At 35.2% G+C, this 11,976-nt stretch overlaps 1 long non-coding RNA gene across 6 annotated transcripts; it reads right to left on the reverse strand.

Moving 5' to 3' along the window:
* Positions 1-4,010: 4,010 nt before the first annotated feature.
* LOC127157354 (uncharacterized) lies at positions 4,011-9,010 on the reverse strand. 6 transcript variants are annotated; one of them, XR_007825886.1, is made up of 7 exons: positions 8,128-9,009; positions 7,179-7,211; positions 6,966-7,010; positions 6,808-6,884; positions 6,530-6,652; positions 6,355-6,438; positions 4,011-4,290 (listed from the first exon to the last, which is right to left on the reverse strand). It is a non-coding gene; the product is annotated as an uncharacterized LOC127157354 (long non-coding RNA). The 6 variants fall into 6 exon arrangements; XR_007825890.1 differs by lacking the exon at positions 8,128-9,009 and adding an exon at positions 7,352-7,602; XR_007825891.1 differs by lacking the exon at positions 7,179-7,211 and having other exon boundaries at positions 8,128-9,007.
* Positions 9,011-11,976: the final 2,966 nt, after the last annotated feature.

An 11,976-nucleotide genomic window follows, 5' to 3' on the forward strand; every position in this document is an offset into this window, starting at 1 on the left:
ATGTAAATGATGGGTGTGATCCATCACTCCATAACAAGAGAGAAAATGCTCTTAGCATTCTTAGCATGTTGTAAACAAAAACAAACAAACAAAAAAAAAAAAAGTTCTGTAAATCTATAATGTTGAAAACAATGTACAACAAATGTAGTCCATGGAACTTGTGTGTAATATTCCAAGACTTCCAAGACAAGGCATGCAGTAATAGTTGACACAAATGATAATTTACACTTTTGCTCTGATTGAAATCATGTATTGTGAAATGTCACTATCACACTATAAATCTCGTCATCTTTCTTTGGTGATCATAATTTAAAGCTTAATTACATTTCCTTGTGCTTGATGTTTGCACAGATCATTGTACACTCACTCTGGTCATCAATATGAATCAATTTGCTTATAAATTAAAAGCATTAAAAGTTCCTTGTCAATGTATGCTTTTAGAACATTTCCAGTATTGAAATTAAGAAATTTACACTCTACCTATTTTATTTCTCTACTTAGGATGTGGATGCAGACTTCAGTCAAGCAGTTGTAGACCTGCTCACAGTTCTACCAGAGGACATGCCCTCATTGTGGATGCAATAAAGGCAATCATGGAGGGAAGAATTGTCATGGATGGGTTTTGAAAGGCCTGTATTTTATTTTTGCTGTTCTGTTTGCATGCCATTCTGAAAATGCTCTATTGTTTAACAGTGTTCCAGTGGGTCCAGATAATGTTATGACAACAAAGTGTTGTTTAGTCAAGAAGTCTGTAAAGAGTATTATAAGAACACAGATGTTTTAAAAGCTAATTTTTATTATTGTGATATTCTTAAAGTTTTTTACAAAAATAAACTGTTGAGAATTTCAAACTTGTGTTAAGTTCATTTCATGCTGGTTGAACGAATAAAAATACGTTCAGTTTACTTAAAGAAAATGTGGAAACCGATTGCACAAAATGTTTTAAGTTCCCATAGCTTAAAATGGCAGATTAAATCCATGTTGAGAATAACAGCATTTAAGATGTTTGCACAACACAAAATAACACTGTTAGTTAAATAGAATTAATAAAGTAATCTTACTATTAAATCTTAAGTAAGATTAGTAAATGTCCTGGAGTATGTTAACTAGAAATGACATTAAACTAACTTGATATTTATTAGATAATTTACTCTGTAAGAGTTTGCTTTCTTTACTTTAAACTGATTATTAAATTAACTTTAGTTTTACCTTTAAGTTTGCTTTAACAAAATAAGGCAATCGGTTTCCAAACTTTTTTTAAGTAAGCTGAACTTATTAGGATTTACAGTGTACGGGACAGGAAGTTCAGCTACTAGTTTGTGATGTCACAAGTACAGCCAAGTAAACACTATTGCATGGCCAAAAATTGAATTTCACTCACACTGTTTTAATGACCCTGACAACGAGTGCATTCAGCATTGGGGAAAAAATTTGCATATTTTTACTCAAAAATAATATATTTATGGTGTGTTTCTTGTATATTTTGAAGACACCCTTAATTAATTTGTAATATACTTGTAATACAAACAAAGTACACTTTAATATCACTAATCAAGCATGCAATTAGCTTACAGCATATACTTACTTAAAGTATACTAAGTATACTTGAAGTTGTTCCAATTTAGCACATAAAAGTACACTAAATACACTTACAGTTATGCTTTACTACAATTTAATTACAACTAAAATATACTTAGCACAAAATTAGTTGTTCCAAAATAGCACACTTCAAGTTAACTAATCAGTAACGCACTTGAAGTATACTGACAATTAGTCTGGCTGCAAGTATACTTAGCATATTTTTTTTTTCACTAGGGATGGTTTGATCTGTATCTCTGAAAGCCGCTGGATCTTTGGGTGGCGAAGTATTCTGTAAAGAGCAGGACTCGTAGGAAGCGTATAAGATCCAAGTGCGAGCTTTAATAACCAGATCGTAGTCAACAGGCAGGGTCAATATCCAAACAGACAGTGGCAACGAAGACAAAGCAATGGCGTAATCCTTCGAGCAGGCAGAAAGTCAAAAACCAGGGAGAGCAGTCCAAAAGTAACAAATAAACAAGCAAAACAAGGCAAAAACTATGGCAATGAACGAGGCAAACTATGGCAGAAAACAAAGACAATGGAACAAAGCAAAACCGTGGCAAATAACAAAAAACAAGGCAATTAAACAGGGAAACGCTTGGTAGAGTCCAAGTTGAAGTTTCAAGTTGAAGTACTTTGGTAATAAATATATGCTTAATTACACTTTTAATAAATGTGCTAAAATGAAGTACAATTCAAATACATTTCTAATAAGTACAATAAAAGTACATTGGTAATAAATATATGATTAATTACACTTGTAAGAAATGTGCTAAACACAAATATATTGTAAATATATTTCTAAAAAGTATATTAGAAGTACTTTGATAATAAATATATGCTTAATTACACTTTTAAGAAATGTGCTAATGTAACGCCACACCAGCAGAGGGAGCCCTCACCCACTGACTGACTGTTGCTGCTCCCTCTGCTGCTTCGTTTGTTACTTCCTGTTTGGTGGCCATAAAAGGAGGCCATTTTCAAACAGGAAGCTGCAAAGTATTGTTTTGCTCTAGTGGACTCTACCAAGCGTTTCCCTGTTTAATTGCCTTTGTTTTTTGTTATTTGCCACGGTTTTGCTTTGTTCCATTGTCTTTGTTTTCTGCCATAGTTTGCCTCGTTCATTGCCATAGTTTTTGCCTTGTTTTGCTTGTTTATTTGTTACTTTTGGACTGCTCTCCCTGGTTTTTGACTTTCTGCCTGCTCGAAGGATTACGCCATTGCTTTGTCTTCGTTGCCACTGTCTGTTTGGATATTGACCCTGCCTGTTGACTACGATCTGGTTATTAAAGCTCGCACTTGGATCTTATACGCTTCCTACGAGTCCTGCTCTTTACAGAATACTTCGCCACCCAAAGATCCAGCGGCTTTCAGAGATACAGATCAAACCATCCCTAGTGAAAAAAAAAATATGCTAAGTATACTTGCAGCCAGACTAATTGTCAGTATACTTCAAGTGTGTTACTGATTAGTTAACTTGAAGTGTGCTATTTTGGAACAACTAATTTTGTGCTAAGTATATTTTAGTTGTAATTAAATTGTAGTAAAGCATAACTGTAAGTGTATTTAGTGTACTTTTATGTGCTAAATTGGAACAACTTCAAGTATACTTAGTATACTTTAAGTAAGTATATGCTGTAAGCTAATTGCATGCTTGATTAGTGATATTAAAGTGTACTTTGTTTGTATTACAAGTATATTACAAATTAATTAAGGGTGTCTTCAAAATATACAAGAAACACACCATAAATATATTATTTTTGAGTAAAAATATGCAAATTTTTTCCCCAATGCTGAATGCACTCGTTGTCAGGGTCATTAAAACAGTGTGAGTGAAATTCAATTGTTGGCCATGCAATAGTGTTTACTTGGCTGTACTTGTGACATCACAAACTAGTAGCTGAACTTCCTGTCCCGTACACTGTAAATCCTAATAAGTTCAGCTTACTTAAAAAAAAAGTTTGGAAACCAATTGCCTTATTTTGTTAAAGCAAACTTAAAGGTAAAACTAAAGTTAATTTAATAATCAGTTTAAAGTAAAGAAAGCAAACTCTTACAGAGTAAATTAACTAATAAATATCAAGTAGGTTTAATGTCATTTCTAGTTAACATACTCCAGGACATTTACTAATCTTACTTAAGATTTAATAGTAAGATTACTTTATTAATTCTATTTACCTAGCAGTGTTATTTTGTGTTGTGCAAACATCTTAAATGCTGTTATTCTCAACATGGATTTAATCTGCCATTTTAAGCTATGGGAACTTAAAACATTTCGTGCAATCGGTTTCCACATTTTCTTTAAGTAAACTGAACGTATTTTTATTCGTTCAACCAGCATGAAATGAACTTAATACAAGTTTGAAATTCTCAACAGTTTATTTTTGTAAAAAACTTTAAGAATATCACAATAATAAAAATTAGCTTTTAAAACATCTGTGTTCTTATAATACTCTTTACAGACTTCTTAACTAAACAGCACTTTGTTGTCATAACATTATCTGGACCCACTGGAACACTGTTAAACAATAGAGCATTTTCAGAATGGCATGCAAACAGAACAGCAAAAATAAAATACAGGCCTTTAAAACCCATTCATGACAATTCTTCCCTCCATGATTGCCTTTATTGCATCCACAATGAGGGCATGTCCTCTGGTAGAACTGTGAGCAGGTCTACAACTGCTTGACTGAAGTCTGCATCCACATCCTAAGTAGAGAAATAAAATAGGTAGAGTGTAAATTTCTTCATTTCAATACTGGAAATGTTCTAAAAGCATATATTGACAAGGAACTTTTAATGCTTTTAATTTATAAGCAAACTGATTCATATTGATGACCAGAGTGAGTGTACAATGATCTGTGCAAACATCAAGTACAAGGAAATGTAATTAAGCTTTAAATTATGATCACCAAAGAGAGATGACGAGATTTATAGTGTGACAGTGACATTTCACAATACATGATTTAAATCAGAGCAAAAGTGTAAATTATCATTTGTGTCAACTATTACTGCATGCCTTGTCTTGGAAGTCTTGGAATATAACACACAAGTTCCATGGACTAAATGTTTTGTACATTGTTTTCAACATTATAGATGTGAATTCACAGAACTTTTTTTTTTTTTTTTTTTTTTTTTACAACATGCTAAGAATGCTAAGAGCATTTTCTCTCGTGTTATGGAGTGATGGATCACACCCATCATTTACATGATTTTATCTTAAAGGGTTTGTTCACCCAAACCAAAGATTAAAATTAGCCCATGATTTACTCGCCCTCAAGGCATCCTAGGTGTGTATGACTTCATTCTTTTAGACCAATCCAATCAGAGTAACATTTAAAAAATGTCCTGGCTCTTCCACGCTTTCCATGGCAATGGGCAGGTGTTTCTGTTCAACAGTTCAAAAGGAGTGCAAGAAAGCGCATCCATCCATAATAAAATGTGCCTCACACATGAATAAAGGTCTTCTGTAGTGGATTGATGCATTTTTGTAAGAAAAATATACACATTTAAAAAGTTTTAAACACTTTTCTCTCACTTCCACTAACTGTCATACGTGCAAGCCTTTCCAGGTGGATGTTGTAGGACGTTTGTGTGCATGCGCTGGTGTAAATATGCTAGTCGAAATGTAAGTTTCGACTAGCAAAGAAAAGTTTGTTTACAGGAGCAAAGGAAGCAAAGTTTCCTTACTTTAGCAAAAGAAAACCAGTCTGCTCTTGGTTTATATTGAAATCCTCCGACATTCTTCTTTATGGATCTTTGTTTTGTACTTCTAATTCGTTACTGGTGTTTCATTTCGCTCTGTCCTGTGCTTCCATGTTTGTCACTAATCACCGGCGCATACGCACACGTACATCCTACATCAGCTGCCCGGGATGGCTTCTGCCTATGGCAGTTAGCGGAAGTGAGAGAAAAGTGTATAGTTTTAAATATGGACATTTTTCGTACAAAAACATATATTCGCTACAGAAGGCCTGTATTCACCTCTCGGAGCCGTGTGAGGCACGTTTTATTATGGATGGACGCATTTTACTGCACTTCATTAAACTGTTGAACAGAAACAGCCACCCACTGACATTATAAAGCTTGGAAGAGCCAGGATATTTTTTAATATAACTCTGATTGTATTGGTCTGAAAGAAGAAAGTCATATACAATAGGGCTGTACGATAAATTGCATGCGATTGTCATGCGCATCTTGTCAGTAAAGACGGTTATGTGATTACACAGAGCCTTAGTTCACTGACAAGCTACGCAATATCGCGTTCATACGCGCAGGTGAATCGCATTCGATTATGAACGCGATATTGCGTAGCTTGTCAGTGAACTAAGGCTCTGTGTATTAAATTCCGCTCCATCTGAATGCATGTGATAGAGATTACTACTAATCACAGAACCATCTTCACTGTCGAGATGCACATGACAATCACATGTGATTTATCGTGCAGCCCTAATATACACCTAGGATGCCTTGAGAGTGAGTAAATCATGGGCTAATTTCCATTTTTGGGTGAACTAGGCTCTTTATTTCAAGAAGTTTATTTCAAAGTGTGTAATGATGTTTGTGATCACTCAACACAATTTCACGAATTTAAAGCATTTACACCAATTTCAGTAATAAACTGTTTCACAAAAGACAAATATAGCATCTACTGCAAAACTAAAAAAAAAAAAAAAAAAAATACACAGAACCTTTGACAATTTTTCATAACCAGAACTATATTCATATTGAATAAAACAAAATGATGAGAGCAGAAAATCCAGTAATACTTACGAAACACATCCTGTAAAATTCCTGTGGGTCATCCTCCAGGATGACTGAAAGGCCCTGAAGTACTGCAGTGGAAACATCAGATGACTATGAAAAAATAGAGACAGGCTAAGGATAACAATCATAAGCAAATCATGATTTAAAGATGACAACTACAGTCAACATGATAAAGAAATACCTTTTAATTAACTTGATGTGAAATTTAAAATCCTTTTTTCTAGAAAATGTCAAAAGTGCAGAGTCTGTGTCCAGTGCTGCGCAGAACTCAGATCCGAGATATGCGACTGAATCCTGCAAAGATCTAAGAACAAACATTAAGTGGCTATTAACATTTTGAAGGACACAATCCATAAACACACTTTTTGAAAAGGAATAGGGTTTTGAAAATTTTGGAAATGAAAAAAAAAAAAAAAACAGGTTCACCCAAAAATAAAAATTAGCTATTAATTTACTCACCCTTACGCCACCCAAGATGTTCATGAGTATTTTTCTTCAGCAGAACAGCAAAGAAGATTTTTAGCTGAAAATGTGGCCTTTGGTGATTGATAAAATTTAAGTCAGAGACTGTCCATTTTTGGAGGGAAAAAACATATCAAGGAGCACAAAATTAATACCTGTTGCTCCTGATGATATACTGAGGTTTTATCAAGATGATCGATCTGTGGAAGAAAATGAAATAAATGCTTTTAAGTCTCATTTACTGCATTCATCTTATATTTATCTAAGTAGATCCTCTCTGCAAAGTATAAAACACAAATGTAAAGAATGTCTGTTATGTCACAAACATAGCACTTGTAACAAACATAAACTAAAGCATCTGAACTTACATTTCCACTGCACAGCAGTCATCAGCTGGTATTCTAAAATAATAAAAAAGTGTTATCCATCAATCAAAAATCAGTGAACAATGAACAAACAAAACCAAATGTATAGAGTATTTTTTTCTTATGTAATGTAAATGGAAACATCTGGTATTTTAAAACTAAGATCGTTAACTTACATTTAAATAAGTTTCAATGTTATATATACTCTGCTTGAGGAGGTGGGGGTGATGGGTCTGCTAAAGACTCGTTGACAATCTCAGAATGCGTGTTGTTTGTTACTGCCTGCACATTACCGTAATTATCATACTAAGCACGCATACTATTTTCGTCGCAACCAGGTATTTCTAACAAATAATGCTACGGCTTGACTACAGTTTAGCACTCATAGTTGCTTTCAAAATCGCCGTGTCAAGTTAAAAGAGTTATTTTAAAAGAACCCGTCTGAAGATGTAGCGTTCTTTTCCATCCGTTTGTACACTGACCGGATTGCGCGCTCTCTAGCGTGAATGCGGCGGTGTCTCTGAGCTCCTCATTCGAATGTACCGCGTCCAGAATAAAATATCCTACAGCATATGCTAAGCGTTTACGAAATTAAAAACGATCTCCTCGTTTGAAGTGTTTTGTTTACTTCTCACTGAATTTTGAATTCTGCAAAACGTCACATGAAACAACCGTCGTTCAAATTACTCCTATTCTCGTAACTTATCACTAGCACGAATGGATAACATAGTAATTAATAGACAACCAGGCAGCTAATTTTACAGATATGAAGTGGACATTAAGTTAAGTGGTTTGAACAGAAATCGCTTCAAATAATGTGCAGGGTCAACCGTGTTTGAGTTCTTTGAATGGGCTAAGATGTTCCACAAAACAACATGCAACAAAGTGCATAAAATCTAACCATCATAAGGACTAGCAAGCAAAAAATGAGACTTAAATTAAAAGCTTTTACCTTGATTTTACCGAAATAGATCCTCTGCAAACACACGTTGAGTCTTCAGCCGTTGTGCTTCTGCGACGTGGGGGAGGGGCAATTGTCGCCCAGTGCGCATGCGTAACAGCATGTCTTGGACATTTTGAGTAATTTTACTTAAATTTCATTAGTTATGGGAACTATCTGTTGTAATATTTCAGCAATGAAAAAAAATTAGTAAACTCAACATTTTGGTTAAAATAGAGTAAACTTACTAGTATTTTTATAGCAAGGAATACTATTTGGTTTTACAGTCTAGAACACTTTTTCTAGTGTTCGTATGGTGTGCTGTTGGTATAAAATTATAAATGCATTGATGTACATGGACCCCTCTGTGACATTGTATCAATTTATTAAAATACTTAAATCACAATTACAAGAGTAGCATTTTGTATGTATGCATACACTTCATTTAATAATGTTTTAAATGGGCTTTAAATGCATTTATCATATGTTTTATTACTTTCTGTTGTAAGCATGAAGTACACTTAAAAATTACTCCAAAATTTTACTTAAAGCATACTAACAAGTTCTTTAATAATGTACTTTAAAAGTATACTTTCAATGCATTGTTACATTTCAGCACACAGTTAAAAATAATACTAAAATATATTTACATAAAGTGCAAATAAATACACTTTTAAAAACAAACAAAACTACATTTCAAGTATATTTTTAGAAAATATATTTTTTAGAAAATATACTAAATTACAATTATTTTAAAGTGTGTTAAAAGTTGTATTGTGAAAATAGGTAAAAGCATGGTGGTAATACACTTATAATATATTTAAAGTTAGTACAACTTTTGGTTAGTATATTTGCAATGTACTATTGAAACAGGAAATATATTACAAATACAATAAAGTATACTTTTTTTCACTAGGGAGAGTAAATATACACTGCTATACAAGCTGCACATTGACTACTCTAAAATATATCCAAGTTTCATTTCTATAGTATTGTCCCTTGAGAAGATACACTAAAATGATTGCTGAAATGTGAGAGGTGTACTCACTTTTGTGAGATACTGTAAATGAGGACGAAATACTCATTAATTAAGTAAAAAGGTGAGCTTATGAAGACTTCACTTTATGTGCTTTAGACATGTAAAACATCAGTGTTTCACATCATTATTGGGTGCTTTAAAAATATAATTGCTTCGTCAAATTGTTTCATCATTGATTTTGTAAACAAACTAGTGAATTTAACCAGTCCATTGAAAGGAACTGTCCAAAAGAGCCAGTTTGTTGGGGCGGGGGGCGGGGGGGTCATATTTCCCCTTTTGCCTGAGGCTATGGATTAAAGGTAATATGGTCTAAGAGTAAGTAGATTAACAGAAAATTCTTATTTTAGGATGCACTGTTTTCTTTAAAAGGACAACTGAATTTGGACTACTTTGGACAAAAAACAAAAAACCTTGGATAAATAAATACATGCAAATGTAAAACATAAAACATAATGTTCTCTTAATGATGAACTACTGTAATTTGTTCTGTAGATTCACCAAAACCTCCCATTTTTACACCTACTGATTTGAAAAGACCGATGGAGGGAACTACAGCCAATCTGAGCTGCTCTGCTGAAGCTCCCTGCCCCGAAAAGCCTTCTACAATATCCTGGTCAAACATCCCACAATCAGCCCACATTACATCACAGTTACAGGAGAATCTTGATAAAACCCAGTCAGTGTTTTCATATGTGAACTTTAAAGCTTTGTACATGGATCATAAGAAGAACATCTCCTGCACTGCTACATATCCAAGAAATACACCTGATGTCTCTATTGTGGAGAGCACAGTGATGCTACAAGTCCTGTGTAAGAGATGTAACTGCTTTTTTTATTTCACAGAACCCTTTGTGTGCTTAAATGCACAAAGTGCAGCATAAACGTAGAATTTGATGTTTAGCTACACAGAAATGTCTAATGCAAATTTCACTTTTATCCCATGTATGTGCTTGTGTTTTTGTCAAAGTTTCTCCAAAAGAAACTCACATTAACATCAAACCATCTGATTCTGTCTATTCTTGTACTAATGTGACTTTAACCTGCAAAAGCAAAGCCAGTCCATCAAATAACATGATCTACACCTGGTACAAACATGGACAAGAGATGCTAATAGCTTGGGGAAAGAAGATTACTTTTATCCTAAATGACAAAAATACTGGATTGTACTTTTGCACAGCACGCAATAAATATGGAAGTCAGTCATCAGCAGAGATTCAGCTCACAGCTGAAGGTGAGTTTACACAAAACACAAGATCATTTACAGATCTAAAGCAATGAAGATTATTTGAAATACAACATTCTGTCCAATTACATGACATAGGACGAGATGGACACTCTATGCCTATGCCTGCTGGTTGTGTGGGAGGAATTGTGGCAGTAATCACACTCACTTCTATTGTTTTTTTTTTTTTACAAGGTCAATTTTGTTGTATGTACTTTAATAGCCTCTTATAACAGATATCATTGTCACGTATCGTGTAAGGGGTGTCACGGGTGTGACAGTCATATGGCAAACAGCATTTTTTAAGATGTATTTAGAACTAGGCTACGTTGCTAGTTGCTAGTATTCGACTTCATACAGTGACCAGATCAGCTTGTACAAAGCACTTCAGCCATGTGCATGTGATTAAATGAAATCATTTTTATGGTGAAAAATACGTCACGTTTAAATTGTTTAGTGTAATATTCCTTCCTTTTAATGTCAACCTTAGGTCAAATGATTGCATAAAGAAATTTGTAACCATCAAACATATGCTTTTTTTATATATCAAATCATATGGTGTGTGTTTTATTAAGAATCTCACATAGTTTTGCAACACGTTTCTGGTGTCATTGCTGATTTATAGTACAGTAGTGATTTATAGTGATCAGTTTAAATATAATTTGCCTTTTATGTGGGTACCTGCAAAAAAAAAAAAAAAGCTGAAGTGCCTGAAAATGTTCTGATTGTTCTCACACTTATAGGACAAAGGCGTTCAATAAACCCAGTATCAATAGGAAGGATCCTTCTGATCAGGTATGTTTCTGATCATGTAGTTTTAACCAACAATCTTGAAACTCAGAAATGCAGCAAATGCTGCTATAAGCTTATATCTGTAATGAATCGTCAGAGAGGCTGGGATCCATATGCAGCACTTTATTAACATAATCAGACAGTCCAAGGTAAACAACAGCAAACAATATCCACAGAGGCGGGGCAGAAGCATAAACGTTAGACAGGCTGGGGTCGAGGCAGGCAGCTAGCAAACACAATCCACAAAACAGTCCAAGTCAACAGTCCAGAGAATAATCCGAAGCGAGAGACAGGCAAGGGTCGGCAACGATAGGAAGGGTAACAGGAAAAACGCTCAGTAATGATGGCCGTGGCAAATCAAGACGCGAGGATGAAGTGTGCGCGTGTGGTTAATATGGACGTGTAAATGAGGTGCAGGTGTGTGTGTGTGGGTGTGTCAGTCCCAGGGAAGCGGGCCTATGGGAAATGGAGTCCGAGTGGAATTAGATCAATATTCAGGGGAAGTCTCCCTCTGGTGGTGAGGAGGAGGAGCGGGAGTCTCCTCCGTAACAGAGCCCTCCCCCTGTGAGCGGCTCCTGACGCGAGGAAGCAAGCGACGCCGGGGTCTACCACGAGGTCGAGGGGCCGGTTTGTCCGGATACCTCCGATGGAACTCGTCAGTGAGCGTGGGGTCGAGAATATCCTTAGCGTCGACCCAGGAGCGTTCCTCCGGACCGTACCCCTCCCAGTGGACCAGGTATTGCAGTGTGCCGCCCCAGCGTCTAGAGTCGAGCAGTTCGTGCACTTGGTAGGCCTCCTCGCCATCCAC

The sequence above is a fragment of the Labeo rohita genome, unplaced genomic scaffold (assembly GCF_022985175.1).
Source record: "Labeo rohita strain BAU-BD-2019 unplaced genomic scaffold, IGBB_LRoh.1.0 scaffold_1052, whole genome shotgun sequence".
Classification (NCBI taxonomy): Eukaryota; Metazoa; Chordata; class Actinopteri; order Cypriniformes; family Cyprinidae; genus Labeo; species Labeo rohita.